The following is a 23706-nucleotide window of genomic DNA, read 5'->3' on the forward strand; positions in this document are numbered from 1 at the left end:
GTGGAGAGCTACTGGACAGTCTTGTGGAGTACACGACCAACGCGCAGCTGAGATGGAAAAATTGAATAGAAAAATCACAGACTCAGACACTGGGCGATGATAAAGATGAACATTAGTATACTATTTTCTAAAGCTACGTTAATTTTTTTGTTTGTTTAAATTGGTTCAAAGGTACTGAATTACTGAATACCTCCATCCTGGCTTTCTACATAGAGAGAAAATTCACAAACTGCGCCTGAGAACACTGTGATCTGAATACTGAGAAATTGGGAGGACGTAATTACAGCCTCTCTGCAGTCTTGTTGAGTTTAAAACCGAAACCTGATACACGCACACATTCAACCCTTTTTTCATCCTTAGGAGAACATTGTTTTTATTCGTTCCAATTAATTTCTGGCAAAATAAACTGTTCAACTTAGAAAAATAGGTTTTAATCTCTAAAAAGATATAAATTGTTTTTCAAACCTCTAAGACATCTGGCAAAGTTTTCAATACTTTGAAAATCACAAATTTACTTACTGCTGCCCTTAATAACCTACCTTTCTTCTAGGATCTTGATTCTAGTCATTAAGAATACAGTTAAGCTTAATTTCACTACTGAAAGATTGCAGGGGAAACATATATGGTATATTGCGAGTAAGACGTGGCACTGATTTCTGTGTTGCTTTTCTCTCTGTGTACCAGCAGTCAGACTCCTTGCAGAACCACACCGTTCCAGTTCTTTCTCCTATAACTGATTATTAAATTACAGTCGCAGGGCAAATCCTATTCTCTGGTAACCACAAACACAAAAGGCTTAATGTAGTGCAATGCATGTGGCTAAGCTGGCAGGCAGGAGAGGGAGAAGCCCACAACCTTTCAGCACCGTGAGCATTTCATCTGAGGGATTCTTTTCTCCAGGATGGAGTAGTTTTTGCTACCAGATTAACTGCTTTACCACCTAACCTCGCTGCTCACAGGAAAAGCATGGGCTGCAGCTGCAAGGGTCGCTCATCCATGCTGAAGGCAGACACATCCCCAGTGCACAGTCCATCTATGTAGCAGGGCTCTGAATTCAGCCTTTATGCCAAAACACTTCGCATTCCTAAAAGGAACAGCATCATTTAAACTCTTACTCGTTACCTTCCTCAGGTGGGGAATGATACCCTACCTTAAGCTGCCTCTCGCCTTCACTCTGACCATGCATCCACTTCCCCAGGGCTGTTGCCACTGTTTCCAACTCTCCAAGAAACCACTGTGTATATATATGTATTTTAAATCAAGCTGACTCAAAAATATTTTTCTTTCTTCTCTCTTCCCCACATGGTGCATCTCTCCCCCCTGCCCCAAGTAATCCGTACTTCAGATTCATCCTGACTACAGTTCCTGAACAGTGACAAACACACTTGTAAGAAATGTGACACCTTAAACTTGTTAAAAAACCTGTCCATAGCATACTGGACTAGAACCATCCTGCACACACTTACCGAATATTAACAGAAAAGCTACTTAATTTTTTAAATGCTTCTTCATATAAAACCATTTCTTGAATCAGTTGAGGTACATTTACAGCAAATAACTGCTTTCTATTTGGACAGAGTAGCTGGAATTGGGATGTGATGTATCATATTTATTGCATTTATCGCTTGAGATACTGAACTTTTATGTAGGAAGAGCATATACTTAATGCAACTTCATAACACGACATTAAGCTGTGCACTTTCATAACCGCACTTGTGAGCCAGTCAGTTTGCTGATAATGTTCTGTAATTGTTTTACACGGTGGAAAAGCAATTGTAAGAATGATTTTAGAAAGTACAGCAGCACATCTGTAACCTGACAGAACATAATTTCTATCTGCCAATATGATCTCTAAATTAAAGACCAATTTGTTTGGTACTGCATTGTACTCAAAATTATTCTGCAGATGCTATATAAAAATGTAGACTACTAAATGCTACAATTTTTAAATTATATACATGAACACAAGCATAGTTAAAATTAATTGCCAAGAATAGTGGAATTGAAGTAATGCAGATTTTTCTCAAGAAAAATCATGTTTTTTATCAGTATGACAGACTTTTCATTAACCCAACCAAGCCCTGTGTTGTCTGTATCTATGGCAACTAGTAACAGTTACAAAGATAAAAGCTCTAATAAAAAAATAAATGGTTGTAAATTGTTTACATCCTTTATTTCCTTCCCTGCCACACCCAAGCTATTACCAAATCACACCCACTCAAACATACATCCGTACTAGTGTCTGTATCAGTGAACTTCTATTTATAATTTAAAGGAAATTTAAGATGTTGCAGACCAGAAAAAAACATTTAATTTATACATGAACTCTTTCTGCCTCTTCATTTTGAGATTGCTTCCATACATCAGTTATAGTGACTTCTTACCCCCTTACACCTTGTCCTCTCCTTTTCCCTGCTGCTTCAGTCCTACTTTCTTGTAACATACCAACACAACTGGTGACTGCCTTGAACGTGGCAGCTGCAACTCCCACGGGACAGCAAGGCAGACAGCAGAGAGCAAACAAACCATTGAGCGCTCCACCTGTTCCTCGCGGGGCTACGGAGAGGTGGGCTGCAGCGGGGCTTTCCTGAGGCCCCCACGCGACTCCCGCTCCCGGCCGGCGCTGGAGAGAAAATCAATCCACGGAAAATCAAACGCAGGAATATCTGCAGAAACGCCATGGTGCCGCGCTCCCCGTTAACCTGTAATCCAAGACCCACTGAAATGGAGTCCGTCTACTTCAACAGGCCTTAATGCACTTCAGATACGCACGGCTGATGTATACATAGCTTACAGTATTTCTAATAACAGTGCTGGACTGTCAAGCTTAATTCAGCTGTTGGAAGCTACCTAGCTCAAAATTATGGCTTAAGAAGATTCAGAGTAATTACTGGTTCAGTATGCACATTTTGAAGCAATTCTGAATTTATGTCAGATGTGACACAAGCTTCGGGCCACCCGTCTCAGCCTGTTCGCTATTTTCAGGATCGTCCTCTATGAGAAAACTCATGCTGTTGGAAAAGCAGAACAAAAACAGTTGAAAATAAAATACTGACCAAAGACTTGGTAAATTACTAGGTAAATATACAACAATCTGCCAAAGAAGCACACTCTCACAGTGACAGGGTAGAAATTAAACAGTCCTGTGCACAGAGGAGCCAGCTAAGCCTCATTTCTGACAGATGTGTCACATTTCTCTGGTACTACTGACCACAATAAGCCTGGCTCCTTTGCAGAGCGTCCATCACCTCTTGCCTCCTCCAGAAACATTCTCAGGCCACTGCACTGCCCACCACCTGTAGCAAACTCCCCCGCCTCCCAAACCTTCACCTGTTTAAAATCGGTCTCAGAACTACTCCATGGCTGGCTCTTCTCCCCCCTCACTTACCAGCTAGGCAAGCATCATCCCAGGGGTGGGTGACCCACCAGGCTGCACGTGACCATCAGCCACCCAGCAGACATGTGGCCCCCGAGCCAAACTTACCCCAAGCTTGCTGAGCTCATCCTGAAGCCTGTTCCTCGCTGGCCAGACCAGCGTGTCTCTCCATCCTGTACCCAAGACAACAGTTCACATGGAAGTTGTAGGGACTTAAAATCTCGAGCTCCTTCCTGCCTCTGTCCCCCTTCTGCTGGCCCCACCACCAGATTTCATCAGCATTTCCTGAAAGGTTTAAAGGCTACTGGGAAAGAGGACTGAGACAGACAGACACACCTCTTCGGAAATTTTCATGGGCAAACCCCCCCACTGCTCAGAAAGTAAAAATGTCTGTGCATTAAATTACAATAATTACAGCAGCAGGTGCATGAAAATTAAACCGAGTAACTCCCAGAAGTGTGCTGTTCCTTGCTCGAAATAGAAGTGCTTTCACGTAAGAAAGCACATGTAATATAAAATCTACACTTCTTTTTATAATAATGATTTCTACTGTTGAACAATTAAATAAATTTTTTCACAAATCTGTATACCTTCAGCTTTGAATTACAGAACCATGGAAACACAGTATGATATTCTTGTCATGAAACACAAAGATAAGGGCAAATAGAAGACTGCATTTAATATTTTATCCATCCTTCCTTCACCAGAAAAGAATTCAGTCCTGACATCTCTCCTTTGAACAGAGTCTTGAACTGCGGCTATTCCTTCTCTGTGACCCAGAGAGACAAGGCAGTAATGATAAAAGATCTGGTTTTCTTCCCAGGCTACATGGCACATCCTCATGGCAGCCCGGCACTCCAAGCCAAACTCTGAAAGTGGGAATCACACAGTAACAATTCAAAGCCAAGCTATCTATGGAGTAAAAAAACACCAGGAATTTTGTCTCCCCAACCTTCGTGCACTGCAGAGGAGTGGGAAGATAAGGTATATATTAGTCTGCTCTTATGAATAAGAGGTCTTGGATCATAAGGAATATTCTGGAGATATTCTGCAGCAATGATGTTTACTTGCATAAAGTGCTATTAGATCTTTGGCTGAGAGGCACTTTGTACATGAAAAACAGGTATAATACTATGTATGATTAGCTGTCCCACATAACTTAGGGTTTAATTCAGCACCTACTGAGGCTAATAGTAATGACTTCACCGATTTAAATGAGAGTCGAAATCAGTATTCCCCTGAAGTACAGATTGTCAGCACCTCAAAGATTAACAATACTGTATGAAATATAATTATATCTACAAAAAGATTGTGCATCTTCATATGCACAACATGGTGGCTTTACAAGTGTTTTTAGAAAGATTCATCACCAAAAGCTATCCTTTAGGCCTTCAGAACAGCAACATTTACAGGGAGGATTAGATACCATTAGTTCTTCAGAAGCTAGTTATTTTCATTTGCAAACATTTTTATCCTGTACTATTTTAGTGCAACTGTTCCTACAGACTCCGTTTTGGCACGCGTCCGCTTGCTACACCCTCTTGGATGCAAATGCATCTCGTTTCCCCTGGGCACATAAACACACACCTCGCCCTGCAGACAAACATCAGAAAAACTGATTTGCACAAGTATTTACAAGTACTTCAAATACCAACACAATTGCAACATTTCAAAGACAGTGTGCAGTAATTTTTATATTAAGAAATAATAAGAGGAAGGTAAATCATACTAAGACATGGATACAGTGAAAATTTTTTCTTTAGATGTGATCACTTTAGTTTATAATTACGTGATGTTATTTCAACCCAAAGAAAGGGGCTGCTATTACAAGAAAAATGCTTTATATGTACCTGCTCTTTGCCTTTATTATGTTAAGCTAAGTCACATAGGCAAGTACTATTATAATTGAAACCCTGCTTTGTAAAACAGCATCACACCAAAAACTTCCAGCTGAGAGAACTCGGCATCTGTGACCAACCTGAGCACCCATCCCTTCCTCGAAGAGAGCGTTGTCCCCACACACTGAACGAGAGAGGGGCAAACAGCAGGCTACGCGGCACTGCAGTGAGGAGCCATTTGGGAAGAAGGGAAGTCTGCCCCGATGAAATAAATCACGCAGATGAAGTGTAAGGCAGCTATGGGTCATGACATTTACCTGCTCAAGGGAGACGGGTGTTCCACTGCCCAGTCCTCAACAGGTCATTCTCCGGAAGAAACCCGACTGCAACTGATTTTAACTTCTTAATCACTTTATCCATGCAGATCTCTGCATTCATGTGAGAAAGAAAAACTCAATTTTCTCCTGCATAGAGATGCAGCTCTGCCTGCTGCAAAGACTTTTAACCTTTCAAAGACCTTTCTGTATCCCTCACTCCTCACTTGGTACGTGATAAAAATGGATGCCTCGTATCCTCTGACTTCTTGCAACACACTCAGATTTCCTTGGTGGTGCAGGCTCCAGGTCTTTTCATTTACTTTGTTCATGGACCTGCTCTTCACGGCAGCTATAGATCTTGCCAACACCTTTATCCACAAACATCTCATACCTACCACAATTCACTGCCTTACTTGGACTTAAAAGCAATGACAATTTTACCTGATTAAGTTTGGGCTGCATTCTTGCCGTGGTAATTATAAGTGGAATATTCTATTTATCCTGTTTCCATCATACACATATATTTTCATTTTGCTTGGAATGTTTCTCCTCCCATGCTTTCCAAATGTTTAATCAAGTGCTGCTCCCTTTGAAATACTAATCCTGCCAAATTTTTTTATTGTTATTTTTCAAGCATTGTGGTGCTTTTCCCTTCTCATCTTTCACTATTAGCGTGAGGGTTGTTCTTTTTTTTTTTTTTAAAGGACTTGCCCATCTTACTCCAGCCCAGTCATGCTGTACATCCCTATATTCTTTCTCACTGGGAGACAAGAAACATCAAACCAACTTCTGGAGAAGTCCTACAGCCCAACTTGCAGGATCCACATTTTCCTTGAATCGTATTTGATTCCTATCTGAATCTTTCTCTTGTGGTAATCCTTGATATTAGTTCAAAACTATCTCCAATTTACATAGTGGGTGGCCCTTTCTTTTCTAACCTGTATGATTGTGACTTTCATTTAATCAGAAACTTAAAATAATTAAAATATTCTCAGCATTCATCGATCTCTAGACACCTAGAACTATAAAATTTAATTGTTTAAATATCTAATTAAAATATATGTAATTGCTACCCAGTAAAGGTTGCTTTTTTGATCTCTCTCTTACCAAAGACATGCTGAGCAGAACAACTGTAGGGGACACGGTAACTGTGGGGGATTCATTCATAGCTGGTTTTGATGAAGAAAAGATCAGCGCTAAGTGCATCGTGACACTTCATGAGCTAGCTATATCTCACCTATTTAAGGTGAGACACAGATGTCATACAGCTGGTTCATATATTTCCAGTCCTCCTGTGGGTGGGGGGAAGAGCAGGAGACAGAAAAGTATCTAAATCTTAATGCTTGGGGGTGGGGGGGGAAATCTTACAACTGCAAAATCTAAACACAAAATCACTTTCTCAGCTCTTGAGAGCATGAATTACCCTCATTCATCTCAACTGACTTTCAGTTCTTAAGCCTAATTATGATGTATAACACCCAGACTTTAAAATAATTATGCTTGCAACTGTTGGCCATCTTGTGCACTCCCAGCAATTGTGCAAGTGCCAATCAAGTGACTTTATGCACCACTTGCCAAACAAAGGGCAAAAATAGCCACAGATCTACCAGCTCTTGGCACGCTTTATTCCCGTGTAAAATTCACTCACAGATTAGTTACTATCCACGAACAGTGGTATAAACCTTTCCCTATAATTACCGGAGGCTCCTCTGTGGATTGAGGGTAGTATGTGGCCCTAATTCGTACACCCAGCCCATTAAATAAAACAAAACAAAGCAGGCACTGTGGTTATCTCTGGATTGAGTGGCAATAAAATTAAGCCCTAAATGCTAATACCTTCAGCTTGCAGGATAAACCCATTGTCAGAACACAGTCCAGTGTGCAGGAAATAAGGCATTAACATTTGTAAATAAAATGTGGAAGACAGCTAACGCTCTTTCTATTACTGCAAATATCATGGAATATAATTAAGGCCCAGTGCACTTCAGACATTAGGGAGAGATGATGGAGTTCAGCAGGGAGAAGTCGCTGGATCATTTAGATGCTCATTTCTTGATTTCTCAACATTTCTGTTTCTTACAGTTCAGTCTCACTCTTGACTCTTTTTACGTTAGTGGTTTTTTTTGTTCAGAAAATATTCAGAAATCTTACATCAGATCAGCACAAATAACTCTTGGAAGAATGGCTCCACAAAGGAAACGAGGTGGGTTTTCTTTCCTACAGGCATCAGTAAGCTTATAGGAGCCCCCATTCAATACGTTCTTTCATTTCCCCTTCTACATTACGAAGACAGTCCCTTGCACGTCATGGTCACCATGTACTGTTTATCATGCTGTACTTTCTCAAGTCCTTTTCCAAGTCCCCTGCCTCTCTCTCTCTCTCTTCCACACCAGGATCACTTCTCCAGGGGTCAAAGCAGATACACTTTGTGACCTGCATGTCTCCACCACTCTTCATTGCTCTCTGTCCTCCAGATTGCAATCTAATCTGCCGCCAAACTTCAAATTGCTTCAGCATATGCACTTCCATCGTCTTTTTTTGGGGGTGGGGGGGGGGGGGGGAAATCAAAACAAAACCTCTGCTCCATACTGTCCTCTAACTTCTTAATGTCAATCCAGGTTTTTTCCTTTCTCTCCATTATCAGACAAAGAAAGACAGCCAAGCCTTGAGTAAAAAGCAGATCAGTTTAACTTATAAACACTATACTGACAAATTAAACTTTGCTCTAACATTTTAAAAACCCTGTAATCCCCTCTTACTTCATGAATTCCCAAATCCTTATCTTCCTCCAGCCCATTTCACCACAAAGAAAGCAACCAACCTTTTAAAGACACTTACATTCAACACAGCCAACAACAGAGAATAAACCCTGAATTTCAAACTAAGCCATTTGAAAAAAAACAAACTTACTTGTTTCTTTTTCAAAGTTAACCCTTTCAGACTCTTGCAATTATCCCAGATCCACCAATTTTCATAAGTGGGATTAAATGCATCACAAAAACTTTCAAGAAGGTCCTTTAACCAACTGTATCTTGCTGTAACAAAATAATTGAGCAATCCATATCAATATCTAAAAACCCAAAACTCTTCAGTCCACATATGATCATGGAGGAGACATGGTGATATACAAAAACATTTTTTTCAGATGTTAAAGCTCTAGTCTTAAGTTACCTCTAACTTCTCATCCTTACTACCCTGATAAATTTGGATACCACTCAGACTACCTCAAGAAAAGACAAAGTAACAAGTAAATATCACAAAGTAACAAGTAAATATCACAAAGTAACAAGTAAATATCACAACTATGATATTTAGGACATCCTTGTCTCTAAATTGGAGAGACATGGACTTGACGGATGGACCACTCGGTGGATAAAGAATTGGCTGGATGGTCGCTCTCAAAGAGTTACGGTCAACGGCTCAATATCCAAGTGGACACTAGTGACGAGTGGCGTTCCTCAGGGGTCAGTACTGGGACCGGTCCTGTTTAACATCTTTGTCGGCGACTTGGACAGTGGGATTGAGTGCACCCTCAGCAAGTTTGCCGACGATACCAAGCTGTGTGGTGTGGTCGACATGCTGGAGGGAAGGGATGCCATCCAGAGGGACCGTGACAGGCTTGAGAGCTGGGCTTGTGCAAACCGCATGAAGTTCAACAAGGCCAAGTGCAAGGTCCTCCGTGTGGGTCAGGGCAATCCCAAGCACAAATACAGGCTGGGCGGAGAATGGATTGAGAGCAGCCCTGAGGAGAAGGACTTGGGGGTGATGGTTGATAAGAAGCTCAACATGAGCCGGCAGTGTGTGCTTGCAGCCCAGAAGGCCAACTGCATCCTGGGCTGCATCAAAAGCAGTGTGGCCAGGAGGTCGAGGGAGGTGATTCGGCCCCTTTACTCCGCTCTCGTGAGACCCCACCTGGAGTGCTGTGTTCAGCTCTGGGGCCCCCAACATAAGAAGGATATGGACCTGTTGCAGCAAGTCTGGAGGAGGGCCACGAAGATGATCAGAGGGCTGGAGCACCTCTCCTATGAAGACAGGCTGAGAGAGGTGGGGGTCTTCAGCCTGGAGAAGAGAAGGCTCCGGGGAGACCTTATAGCAGCATTTCAGTACCTGAAGGGGGCCTACAGGAAAGCGGGAGAGGGGCTTTTTACAAGGACAAGTAGTGACAGAATGAGAGGGAATGGTTTTAAACTGAAAGAGGGCAGATTTAGATTAGATATTAGGAAGAAATTCTTTACTGTGAGGGTGGTGAGACACTGGAACAGGTTACCCAGAGAAGTTGTGGCTGCCCCCTCACTGGCAGTGTTTAAGGTCAGGTTGGATGAGGCTTTGAGCACCCTGGTCTAGTGGAAGGTGTCCCTGCCTGTGGCGGAGGGGTTGGAACTAGATGATCTTTAAGGTCCCTTCCAACCCAAACCATTCTATGATTCTATGATTCTAACTATCACCACTTTTCCTTTATTAGAAAAAAAACCCCAATATATATAGTTATTATTTAAAATAGATTAAAACCCAGGCAGCTAAAATCAAAGGCTTCATTATGAACAACTTTACTTAAAACAGATATTATAATATAAATAGGAAATAAGTCTAAGATGGACACAAAATCACCTAATACCATAAATCATCTGATACATATTGAATAGCTATTACTAACAGGTCCCAACAGTTGACAATGATCAATGTATAAACTGACAAGTCTCTCATACCTAATTGCTCCCAAAATAAAATAAACATGAATATTATACAAAAAAGAAGGTTGCAACTACAGAAGAAAAACCTTTCCCAAAGTACTAGCCAAAACCAGAGGCTCGTGATGGGATTTTTTTGGGCAAAGTTAAACAAAAGGCAGTGGCGTGTAATGCATTCACCGTCTTTGGAAGGGAGCTGGCACAACCAATCATAAGCAACGTGAGAACTCGAACAGATGACGGAAGAGGGCAACTGAGCAGACACGCGCCAACGTACACATGCACACACTGAAGAGGATTACTAAATTAATTAGAGAGGCAAGTGAAAAAACAACGTGGAATTCAGAATGCGCTCAATAGTATGGAATGATGCTACTGGCCTATTTTTACCACTGGCAATAAGAGAGGAGGAACAGCTAGCTCTAGTAGGAGCAAGTGCATTATGATACAACACAACATGAGCATTATAAAATGCGAGATGAATCTCAAGCCCAGAGGCTCTTTAGCACCACTCCAAATCACAACTCTCTGCCTTCATTTTTCTTCTTTGCTACCATTCCACTTCTTCTCCCAGTACTTCTGACTTGATTAACCCTTTTTTCTCTTTCTTGTCTTCTACCTTCCTATTTTCACGGTATCACATCAGATTCTTTAAAAAGCGTCTGAGTAATAACAGCAGAGATTACAGATCAGATTTTCTGAAGTACTCTAACCCAGTGAAGCTCCAGCTGTTCCCAGTGAGAAATTGATCACTTCATTGGCACCTCAATAAGATAGCATGCTCTTCTGAAAATCTGGCCCCTGATTAAAAGTTACAAAAGTCATAAATCAAATCATAACCTGTTTTTAATGGTCTGAATTCAAGTGCTGTTAATTTGTTTTTTCTTTAAATACTTTCCCCAGAAATTCAAGTATAACAAGCTTGAAACAGACTTCCTGAAATACAAGCTTCATTTTAGGTTTTTGGGAAATCGAAAAGATACAGCTGCACCCTATGCCTAATTTTTTGTATCCCTTTCTGGAATAGCGAGTTCTGTTGTGCAGCTTAACCAGTTACGGCTTTCTCATTAACCTGGCCTGACATGATGAAATCAATTTTTCAAGAGCTTTTTTGGTCTTTCTAAAAACCTGTGTTAGGATGACCGATCTTTCTACACAGTACATACAATGTGCTACCTGAACGTGGGCGGTAGGAACATATGGTACAGTAGGTTATAACTATTTTACCATCTGTTCTATCTGAACTCTAACCTTGATAATCCCATATCAGCTTTTCCCGCTAACTGCAGCAGTTCTTACATCTTGGCTTCTACTTACCCTTTTAAAATTAAATTGCAGTAAAATGCATAGCCAGATTATATGGTGCTCTTCAGAAGCCTTCACTGCTCCCCAGGTGACTTAATTTGGTCAGGGTCTTAAACAAATAATTCCTTCAAAACTACAGGCTTTTTTTTTTACCCAGTTAATAAGATACATCAGTAACCAGAACACTATTCTGAAAAATATTGCTCAAGATCCCACCATATTCTTTACATACTCATTTATAAAGTACTTTGCTTCTATATGCTCTTATTTAGAAAAGTGCATCACCTTCAGTGGAACTACGGCGGACTCAATACTTTCCAAGAGCAAACTTCAGGTTTTCAGCAATATTCCCCACAGTGCTTGACTCAGTCTTTGTCCAACCAACTCACACTACAAAGCAGACTGTGCAAAAACCAAATTAGACCCAAACAGCAACATTACTGTAACACCTTCCCATCTTCCTACTCTGCATACCCATAAAAACTAAACAGTAGCATCATATTGAAAAATAAAATGTTAATTTTATGGCAATAAATATAAGTTCTCCCCAAAGTTCAGAAAACTGGACAGATTCTGTAAACTGAGAGAGGACATTTGAAACTTTTATTAGTATTGGGGGGTTTTTGTTGTTTTTTTATGTTTTGTTTGGGTTGTTCTGGTGGGTTTTCTTAAGACTTGCATCCCATGTCATTAAGTTCTATTTCATATAGATGTTGGACTTTGAAAGTCTAAGCTTTAACTCTAGGGATTGCCAGAACTGCTCGTCTGGCAGACTGGTTTCAAATTTAAAGTCTGCCTTGTTTACAAAAACTCAAAAGAATAGCTACACAGTAATTAAAATCCATGAAAGACCATGGCTTTGGTATAATTTATACATATCCATACAAAACTACTACATACACACAGACATATAGAAAACATAAATATATATTTAATAAATACTAATGATAGCCACAAGAACAGATGCACCTCTAGTTTTTATGATATGTAAATAAAGCATTAGCACTTGATGGTACTAGTTCTTATGGATGATGAAATTGAAGAAAGAATCAAATATGGTTATCGCCTATTTTTACAGTCTCTAGATTCAACTCAAAATATTAAATCATAACAGCTCAGTAAACTTCTCTGACTCTATCAACTGAACCAGACTGTAATGCCTACACAATGAAAACTACATTTGTAAGAGAATACCTTTGTAAAATGATTCAACTTTTAAATATAATCCCTTCTCATTAAAAGTATTTATATCTTCTCCATTTTGAAATACTGTATCATTTCTACAAACATTGTTTCCCTTCTGATTTCTGCTTAGTATCTCAACAAAAGGGGAATTCGAGTTGTTGAACGTGTGAAGAAATCAGTTCATGAGATATAATTTTGCTTTTTCACACATGAGTAGTTTAAATATGTTATTCAATGTTATCTTGAGGCACAAACATAAGGCATGTAGGTTAGAGAAGTCAAAACTACATACTAGTCTGCTACCTCAAATGTCTTTCGAAATATGCAACTGAAGGATGTCATGGAAACTATGTTTAATTAAAGAATATTGAATTTAGTTGTAATCAGGGTCCTATTACACAAGTAGCATACAGTGACTATACAAATATACAGAGTCCCTGAATATACATATATAATTCCATACATGTTTTCCAACTACACAAAAGCATCTATTATTTTATAGCTCTACTTGGGGGAAAGAGAGAAGTACTTATTTTCTTTTGGAGTTTATGCTAAAGCAACCTCTTCCTTCCCTATACAATACAAGAGAAATAAAAGCTTTAATGGATAACAACTAGAGTTTACACTTCACTTTTCCTCTCCAAAGTCATGAGGAGATTAGCTTCCCCCACCCCAATTCTCTTTCGCATTCAAATATTTCCACCCCTGCATAAAAATGACTTTTATTATGCAGTTTCCTCAGACTTTCCTAGGTTGGCACCCCAGGAGCATAATCCTGATTCACAAAACAAAAACATCTAATTACCCCAGCTGCATAATTCATTGGCCCATAAATAAAAGTTGGCCAGCCCATGATCTTATCTGACAGGCTCCCGGGAGCACATGTGGGAATCTCGCTATGGGAGAAACATTGGTCAGGGCTGGCGGCAGCCGCTGGGCTTCGCAAGTGAAGGTCAAGGGCTCCGCTTGGGCCTCTTGGTCTCACCAAGAAGAACCAGGGCAAAGGAGAGGATGCCTCTTGCAGCCTGGAACTGGTGCACTTGCAGGCAGTTAGTCCAGTCTTTGGTCGCTCAGTCTGTTTGCAGGTGAATCACTTAACGAGAGGTGTCTATCCAAGCTGTGATCCTCCACAGCCTCGCGCACCACAATGAGAGCCACCTGCACTTTGTGATTAACTGAATTGCAGTAGTAATGAGCAAGAGAAAATACCAGAATGGGCAATACAGTAAGTATATACCACAGGTTTGCTTCAATCACATTGAGAGGCAAGGCTGTAATTTGAAAATCAGACACCGCTCAGATGACAAAACATACTTACCGAGTATTCCTTACTTTGCATCTATTTTTCCTACAATGCTGATGAAAAGCTATGCACATTCACACTATTGTGGCAAACATCCCAACAGAAACCGAAACCTTTTAGACACCCTCTATAGAGAATTTCTGCAGGTCCTTTTATTATTGCTTGTTTGTTTTAATTTACCAGAGTTGCTCTTAAGTTCCATCTAACCTTTGAAAAGCAGCATCCTGTTTGCTTTCATGATCAAGTATCTACAATTCAGTAAATTACAAATAAAGAGGAGACCTGGGCCACCCTTGGTGCCAGCAAGCAAAACACCTTATGGTCTCACATGAATTTCAAATAGAAAGAAATGATTTGTAAAAGAACTATGAATTGGGTTCTAACATGTAACATTTTACCACATAATAAAGACTAAGCCAGAAAACATTTCGATTCTCAACAATGTTTTCACTCTGTGTTGTAACAAACACGAGTGGCAGAGAGACTCGTCAACCCAGTGGCTAAGGCACCATTCATCTTTCATCTCCCAGATCTGGGCTGCAACCACTCAGCAATAGAATCACTTTCTCACTAGTAATGTCATCTTGGAGCTGAGAAACCTTCTTGACAAATATGTTTTTGAAACAGATGTATTTTTGCTAAACATTATATCTCTGACAAAAATATATTTTGACAGAGAAAGTTTCATGGCAGATTTTTTTCACCAGCTCTAATAACAAGAAATTAGACTTTCAGGGCCTAAGTGGGGAAAGTTGGTCAGACTATGCCTTGATGATGGAAATGAGGTCTCCCTGGCTAGAGCAATGACTACTGCTGTAACTACACTAATGGAAATAGATGTTAATTATCCATTTCTCTGTCCTGCTTTACCTGTGTTTACCCTAAAACAATAACCTACAGGTCCCCCCTCACTGTGGCATTCAGAGCAAGTCTTAGAATGGGACCTAAACCTGTCTCATCCTCCTCAGCTGGTCTTCACAGCTATGTCTGAATGACTGCTTCATGTACTTAAGTAGTAATTAACAACAGAAATGTTTAGAATAAATGAGTAAGGACAGGGCATTTGAAAAAGAGTTAACAGATGTCCTTAACATTGCTGCTGGCCTAGTAACATTGCTGCAGTAATTTATTTGATGTGGAGTTTATTTAGCTGCTGCAAACATATAGGGTTATAATAATCATAAGCAGGTTGCATTAAGCACAATACATCTTGGCTGTGTAACATAGCGTTAAAAATAATCCCAGAAACAGTATGCCTTAAAGATATTATATGTGCAATATCTTCTACAATCTGATTGTGAAAAGCTAGCCAGAAAGCATCTTTCAGACTTAAAAAATGCTTTAAAAAAATATAAAAACCAAGACTTCTTTTACAGATAATTTTGCCTATACTTTGGGATAGCAAACATTCCAATTCAAACATCAAATCCTGGCATACTTCAGTAAGCTATCAGCACAGCAGTGCTGCCTTTTTTCCTTTGAAAAATGAAAGAATTAAATTCAAAACAAACAACTTCAATTTAACACCAAACTACAGGATAACCAATCTTAAAAATGTCAAATTGTAATGGATCTTAATACCCATATAAAACACAAAAATAGTGGCATTGTTCCTTGGTAATGCATAGCAACCTTACAGAATTTCAGTGAAGGAGAAAGAAGGGAAAAACACCTTATTACTTCTAACTCCTGCGAGCCATTTTGGTCTCCAAAGGTTTTAGACTGCCCCAGGCCATGTGTCTGCAGTGTTTCGGGAAATGACTTGCCTTCGCACGAACACTGCTATGTTCTGCAGCACTGCTGCCCCCCAGCATCCCCGCTCAATTTCTATTTAACTCTTCCTTACCTGTATCAACCTCCCCCCCCCCTTTTTTTTTTGCAGCAGGATTTCAGAATGGTTTTGCTTAAAAAAAAAACCCCACAGAAACACAAACGAAAAACCCCCTCTGCTTTTTCTGACAAGTTTTCTCAGAAACAAACAGGGCTAGAATTTATCTCCATAAATCTTTGAGAGGAAAAGGAAATCAATTTTAAACTCAAATATTTGGTAACAAAACTCATAAAGCGAGCATCATCATGGAGCTTTGAAGTTTGATATTGCTCAAATGTTTGTCTGGTTTACCTCAGTTAACAAAGAATAGTTAGAAAACAAAAAGTCATCAACATCCCCATAGAAAACAATGGCACTACTAAAATTCTTCAACTATCACTGTATTTAGATCTTTAATTACACTGCCAACATCACATAACAGGCTACAATAAGTCCCTGGATAAGGCCTTATAACTATTAACTAATTTGTCATAGCAGCAGTCTATTAAAGGTAATAGGAAATAACCCATCTCATAGACAGAGAAAGAGAAAAATTTAATCCTCTTTCTAATTTTTTAAACTCGGTATGGATGTTTTGTGTTTCCATTTTCTGTAAAGATTCAAGGCTATGCACTGCGAGCTATTTTGCTTGATAGCGTTTGTAAAAACCTCCAGAAAATTCATAGCCAAGGTCACTGCTGATTGACTCAAAATACGACAGTATATGAGGCTACTAAAATATTCTGTTCATCTCATAGGTTGAGTAAGCAGCTCTAACTAAGAGGCAAATCAATATAATACTTCACAGTGAGGAAGAAAATGGAAAATAGTTTAGCAGTTAAGTGGTTAATGCAATTCCTAAGTGTTCAGCAATCATTGCAATTTAGTGCCATTTCGATTATTACACAATAAACAGACCATGTTGTCTGGAAGCAAATTTTTATGAGTATAGCTGAAGGGGTTGCAACTTATTTAGCTGCTGAAACTCTAAGGGAAAGAACATTTCTGAATGCTAACACTACAGATCAGAAATATACAGGTACACTAGAAAGGTTATTTTTAGGTCACTACTATGGTAACTAACCACACTGACCTTTAAAATTAGTATGCAGTTCAAGAAAAATGAAGTTCAGTAAAATGTTCTTTAAACAGGATCATTTTAATAAACAATATTGCACATCTTTACAGCAGAACGTTGTCACTTTTACAGCTATTAATTTTACTTTTGGATCACAGCATCATACCATAATGTATAAGAATATTATGATGCAGAACTGGCTAGGAAAAAACATGTAAACAGCCAGAAAACTGATTAAACTATCATTACTTTATGTTTAAAGATTTTTTAAATTTTTTTTTTTTCAATTAAGAACAGCTATATTTTTTTTTGCAGAATAAAATAAAACTGCTAGCTGGAGAAGGACAGTTTTTCATATAATGTGAAGTCATGGAAACATTCAGAATAGGTATAGTTAAAATCATCTTATTTTGTCTCATTTTGTTGAAACACAGAATTTTAAGTGGATTTCAAGAGCAAACCCAGTTCTGCAATTTATAAATTCAAAGAGAAACAGGCGAGAGTTATGTTCAGGGCAGATGAGATAAATAGCACAAGATTAAGAGTGTATTGTTGATGGCAGCAGGGACTCAATAAAGGAAACAGTATTTTGAACAAAAGTACCATTTGAATCCACTATACTAATGTTTACTTAGACAAAACTTCAATTAGAATCACGGTTTTAATAAATAATATATTATGTGTCAGTCCATTAGGTAAGAAATGGAAATCAAATTTTGGCTGGTCATAAAGGTGTGCTGGCTGTTCAACAAAACCACCACTACAGAGAACAGATTAACAAGCAGTATGCTGAAACTTGGAAAGACCCAACTTACGCCGTCAATTTACAGTCATCAAACACAGAACGCAACTGTGCTAATTTCATTAAGAATAGCCTCAGCCATGTTTGAGACAGCTTATGATGTTGTATCAAATGGCTGATAGTAAACCAGATATATAGTTAGAAAATATTATATATGTCTATATGTGTGTTTAATATATATAGAGAGGGAGGTACACACAAGCATTTTAGTCTAGGCTATACTGTAGGCCTTTTTTAAATTGTAGCTCTTCCAGAGGAATAAAAAAATTGATTTTAAAAAGGGAAAATTATATCTGCATTTTTTTCAAGACTCAATGTGCTTCTGAGTACCATTGCTCTTAAAGTGACTTTTAAATGCCTGGACCACAATTCCTATGAAAAAGGGGGGAAAAAAAAAAATCTCCACAGCTAGTGGAATTCTGGGTTACCAGTACAGTTTTCCTATGTTCCTTGAATACCACATTATACCCACACCTCTTTGTTAGTCACAGGCAGGATAGATGGACGCTGGTCAATTAGTAACTATATCCACCTTTAAGCCCCATCTGAAAATGAGCTCCCTTACCATATACGCTGTACAAAGACACAGCAAGGGACAGGCACAATTAGCAACCTAATAAAAAAAAACCTCCAACCAACCCAAAAAAAAAAAAAAAAAAAAAAAAAAGGATGGATGATAAACAGTACTAATATCCTCATTTTACAACCAGGGATCTCAGCGCAGGCGTCGGAGTGAGCTGGTCCACTTCCCGGGGCTGCCCAGGGAGCTGAAGCTGCAACTCACGGCACGTGGATCCAAACCTGAGCCGAGGACTATCAACACAGATAGGAAACCTCATCTTACACATGCTGGGTTGAATGCTAATGTAAACGTTTTCCGGGTTAAAAATTCAATTGAGAAGGCACAGAAATATGCATCTAATCTGTTCATGTTTAAAACTGGGCACTCAGGGCAAGCTGATTTCTCTCCATTGGTAGTAACGGAGCTATACTAGCAGCCATACTCCTTTTTTTCTGTCTAATTTAATACTTAAAACAGCTTTCCTTATTAAAAAAAAAATTAAGCAGTTTAACACATAGTGACATGGCAACAGGATTGTTTCCAAAATTTAAAGCAAAATCTTAAACTTCACTTTTCTAAAAATTTAAGACCGACTTGGTTAGCCTCCCCCACCTTTCCATGGGGTAATTTTGCTAACAGTAAAATAATTAAAATTGTCATTTTTTGAAAGCCAACCAAGGCTGAGCATTCTTCTTGACATCCTTTCAGCCAAGATTGCTTATAGCTGTTGGCCACTGAATGAGCTTATTTAAGGAAAGGAAGGCTGTAAGCATGCCAGCCAGATGAGAAGGCAAAGCAGGAAGGGAACGAGCTAACACAACAGGTAGAGTGCCTGTATGGAAAAAATTTCACCGAAATTAGTCTTTCATCAGCAAAGACTACCAGTAAAGACATTCGTTCTACTGTACTGTGTGTTACAGTCTCCAAATTTATGTTAAAATAGATCCAGGTTCTGACAGGTTATTTTTCATTTTGCTATTTGACTGGTATTTACACAAACAAAACCAAATTTCAGTTAAAACAGGAAAAAAAAATGCTCATCTAAGTAGTAATTCGGAAGTACAGTTCCACCAATGTTACCTTTTCCAGCGTGACATAATAAGAGAAACATGAAGCAGAAATAATTACTGTCTGACACTAGGAAAAACGATGGTGATGAACTACACAGATTTAGCTTTAAAATACAGATTTCACTGCAATACCATGGCCACATACAAGTATCCAGCTTTAAAACAAAACTGCTAATTCAAAGACAATAGTGGAGGGTGGTTTTTGTGTGTATCAATATATATTCTTTTAATCTATTTAGTGTGCAAATTTATTTATAATATAATAAAATGACAGGCAGGTCTAGAGACTAAATATAAAAATATAAGAATGTCAAATGAACAAACTTTTTCACTCTGCAGTTTTTATTTTATTATTAGATGCTATTCCTAACTTGTTAAAATTGATCAAATAGAAAGCTGTGAATAGAGAAAAAATTAAGCCAACTAGAAAAGTGTGACTTGGATTTAATATTTTATAATTGCCAAGGGACATACTGAGATCAATGAATTTTTGCCCGAGATGAACGTCAGAAAGAGATGTACTTCAGTCTTTTAGGGAACATTGGTCTATTTAATTCTTGTGTCTGATGCATGTGAAATATGCCTGTCTTGGCCTTCTTTCTCGCCTTGAGGCCATGCCGGAGGCAGACATTACCACTTTTAATAGGCCGCCATCTGAGGAATGGCAAGGGATCCAATAACCCATCGACTCTAATGGATTTGCCTGTTTATTCACTTACACCTTTTTTGCAGCTAATTTTAGTTTTGCATGCTGAGTTGCTTCACTTTAAATTAAATGAATAGAAACAAAGGAAGGAGAGAGGAGGGGGACTGTGCAGCTAATAAGCCATGATTATTTTCGAAGTTCTTCACAACAGGATCCTCCATATACTAAGGTATATCACTTCAGACAGATTCACTGCTGTGTTTTTCCACTTGTTGTCAAAATTAACAAAGTTCCTTTTAAATTTAGTGAGACAAAAAGTAGGTTATTATAAGCTCTTTCTTATAATGTACTAATGATTTGCAGCAGAATAAAGCACCCAGCTTCAAATCATCACGAGGGTCATGAGCATCTTCAAAGAATAATACAGGTAAAGCTAACGACTGTACAGTATTATCACCAACAAAAGCAGTACACAGTTTAATCTAGCCCTTCATGCATACTTTGAAGATCACATGTAATACCTAATGCGTTACTTATAAACCAAATGGAGTCCCCTAGATACAGAGGAACTCTGAGTAATAAAAATTTTCACTACATTTGATCCTTAGGAAAAATATACATTACAGGCTAAAACTTATTAGGGGATATAATCTCTATATTTGGATTGCATTAATATTTTGTTCCTCTACAGAAAAGTTCCTCCTCTCTTTCCTTGGGAGACAGCCTCTTGGATCTCACCCTGCACAACTTGCGGGTCCTCTGCAAAAGCCACTGTTCATCAACCTCTTTTTTCCAGATCCATCAGTTCAGGCGCTTTGCTTTTCTGAGAACAGCTGAAAGAAACTTACTCAGGGGCCACCACTGCAAGTCTCAGCTTCAGAACAGCCTTCAGTTAGTTACAAAGAGGCCTTTTCTTCAAGTTTGGTTGAATCTCACCATTCCCAGTGCTGCCCAGTCTCCATCAGTTAAAAGAGGGAGCAGACAAGGGCCAGGTGTCACCTGCTGATGACAGGTCATTCACTGAGGCTCTGCAGGAGCCTTTGTGTCCCTACCCTGGGGGAATGCATCCCTTCTGGGTACACCAACAGCCTTCTGACAACTGCCTGCCCTGAGGAAATCACTGTCAGCTTTCTGGCAGCAAGTAATCAAATCCAGTCAGGAGTCACCTTTTTTTAAAGGCATAAAAATAATACGGCTTCTGCTTCCGGAAAGAACAGACCAGTCCCTGAGGTAACCAAAATACAGCACCTCCGGGGTCATCACAGCAAAAACAACTGCTGAACTCCCCCACCAATCCCCCAAGACTCCTGCTTCACTGGTCTAAAGAACTTTTTCTTTTCTATAATAAAATTGCATAAAATACATCAGCACTTGGTCATTTGTTCCTTCTTCATGCAGAAATCTGAATGCGTGATGTCTACAAAAGAAAGTAGTATGCTGTAATGTTTGTTGACTGAATTGCAGGAATATGGCTATGAAAAGCTAACATTAAGAGCCAAGAACCTGAGAGCCAAAACTCTGGGCCACTCCATGCTGCAGCTGCCAGGGAGAGCGGAGATGCACACAAAGATGCAGCACATCGCCTGCAGTTAGAGGGGGGCTCGTGTACCCCTTCATTTAGAAAAACACATTTTGTCGGGAAGGTTCTGCCCCTGTAAAACAGTGTCTGCAGCACTAAATAGCCACAAAACAATGTAAAAACTCTCTATAGAGAGAAACAAAAAAGGGCCTGTATCATTTAGAAGGGTTCACAGCGATATCAGTTACTCACGGAGAAGGAAAGGGAAGCAGCTACAAGCAAGCGGGTTTTTTTTCTCGAGCTGGTTATGTTTTCTTTTAGGGGATCACATTACGAATCTGGAATCTCCGTATTTTTGCCACAAAGACTTCACCTCCTTTTGCTGATCTCTTACAGATTCTTTAATAACATGGTGTGACATGAAATCAACTCGAGGCTTTACCAGGGCTTTTGGGCTGGATTTTTTTGTCACTCAGTGGCTTCCAAGGCATAGAGGTATGTGTTTCAAAGGAGGATCCACCCAGTATGAAAATTAGCATCTTAGCTTTGCATTCATCTTATTGCTAGCGAATTCGTTTTCTCTCAGAACTGAGATTGCAGTGGGAGACCTTTTTTCTGACACAAAACTATCATTGGCATCCCCATAAATATATAGCAAGAATTAATATAAGGCTCCTCAAATAATTTCAAACAGATCTACATATCTAAAGCGTAAATCTGTTTGAGATGGATATTTTGGGATAGTTACAAATACAGCTTTCCTTTTAAAATGGTAACTCAGACCTATTATTTAAATGTCTCTAAAACACTCAAACCAATAGGACATTTTACAAGCGCACAGACGAGTTAAAATAATCTGTCTGCTTTAGATATGTTTAAGTGGATCTGCAAAATAGGAGAAGTTACATAGCAGAATATTTTTTTTCCCCCAAATCGTATTTGTAGACCTGGATACTAACTCCCAGACACACTGTGCAAAGAAAAATGGGAACAACAGACTGAAGTTGGGATTGATTTACTTCATTAGCTGGGATTACAAGTTTAACTTACAAACCAGAGGTCAAAATTTCTCATTAACAAGGGGGCCATGAATCGCTGCAGGGCTTGGTTCAAGAGGAGACCACTCTTATTACTAACTACACATTTCAATCTGTCTTTGATGTTCTCTTTCTACCCTCCTCCCTTTTATTTTTTGGCAGAGGAGTTGATTTTAATTGTAGCTATACAACACAGCTCAGTTTGCCTGAGAGCCAGCCTCCACATCTGCAGTGAGTGCAGTTCTAGTGATATTGGGTGCAGTCCATAGCTTAGGGCTAATTTTAATGGCTCCCCTTTTCATACAAGGCTCAGATTGTTTTCCACGTGATTCCTGTTAATTTAGCTGCAGGAAAGGGCATCAGTTTTCCTTGCGAGTTTCTGATCCATACTTCTAAACTAGGTGAAATGTATTAAAGAAGAGAAATTATCACAAAATGAGATTCAATTTTCTACTACCTCCTTAAACTGATAAAGCAAGTAATCCCACTATTTTAATACCCAAAGGAGAAATACAGGATAGAAACGGTATCTTTTCTTATGTCTGTATTTTGATAAGCCTTTAATTTGTGAAAGGCTATAAAGAAGCTCTTGAAATCTCTAACAATGCTAAGGGTTAAAAAAGGAATGCTTACACGTCTGTATATTGTATGTTTTCAAAACCTACAGATCCAAACTAAGATTTCACAGAACATTTCTCAAAACAAGTAAGAGTTGTGTGCATTATGGCAGCAGATGGTGTAGTACACCATCAAATAATAAAACGTTTAATGCATATTTTCTATTTTTGATGAACAGAACTAAAATAACTGTAAATAGTCAAAGGTAGAGCATTCAAACAGCTGAAAAGTGCTCATTCTACAGGACCTACTACAGTTTCAGTTTTAAAGGAAAACATGGCCACTGATGCTGGTTAAACAGTTGAAATTTTCATATATTACATATAGTTAAAATAATAATCAAATTTGCCTCAGCAATCAAAGTTATACAATTGTAACTGCCTTTAAGCATTGAAAAATTTAAAAACCCTGAAAAACTGAGCACAGGTAATTTTACAAGTAAAAAGTGAACACAGGTATCATTTAACAGAAATATAATATGATTATAATATTTTTCATAATTGAAATGTAGAAAAACAATTGCTAAGAGTAATGGTTACCAAATAATTTTTC

At 38.9% G+C, this 23706-nt stretch overlaps 1 protein-coding gene across 1 annotated transcript in view; it reads right to left on the bottom strand.

The window, feature by feature from the left end:
• The window catches only part of LOC137669217 (transcription initiation factor TFIID subunit 4-like), a 140928-nt gene that overhangs the window by 2373 nt on the left and 114849 nt on the right, over positions 1–23706 (bottom strand). The window lies entirely within an intron of this gene.

This window comes from Nyctibius grandis, chromosome 12 (assembly GCF_013368605.1).
Source record: "Nyctibius grandis isolate bNycGra1 chromosome 12, bNycGra1.pri, whole genome shotgun sequence".
Taxonomy (NCBI): domain Eukaryota; kingdom Metazoa; phylum Chordata; class Aves; order Nyctibiiformes; family Nyctibiidae; genus Nyctibius; species Nyctibius grandis.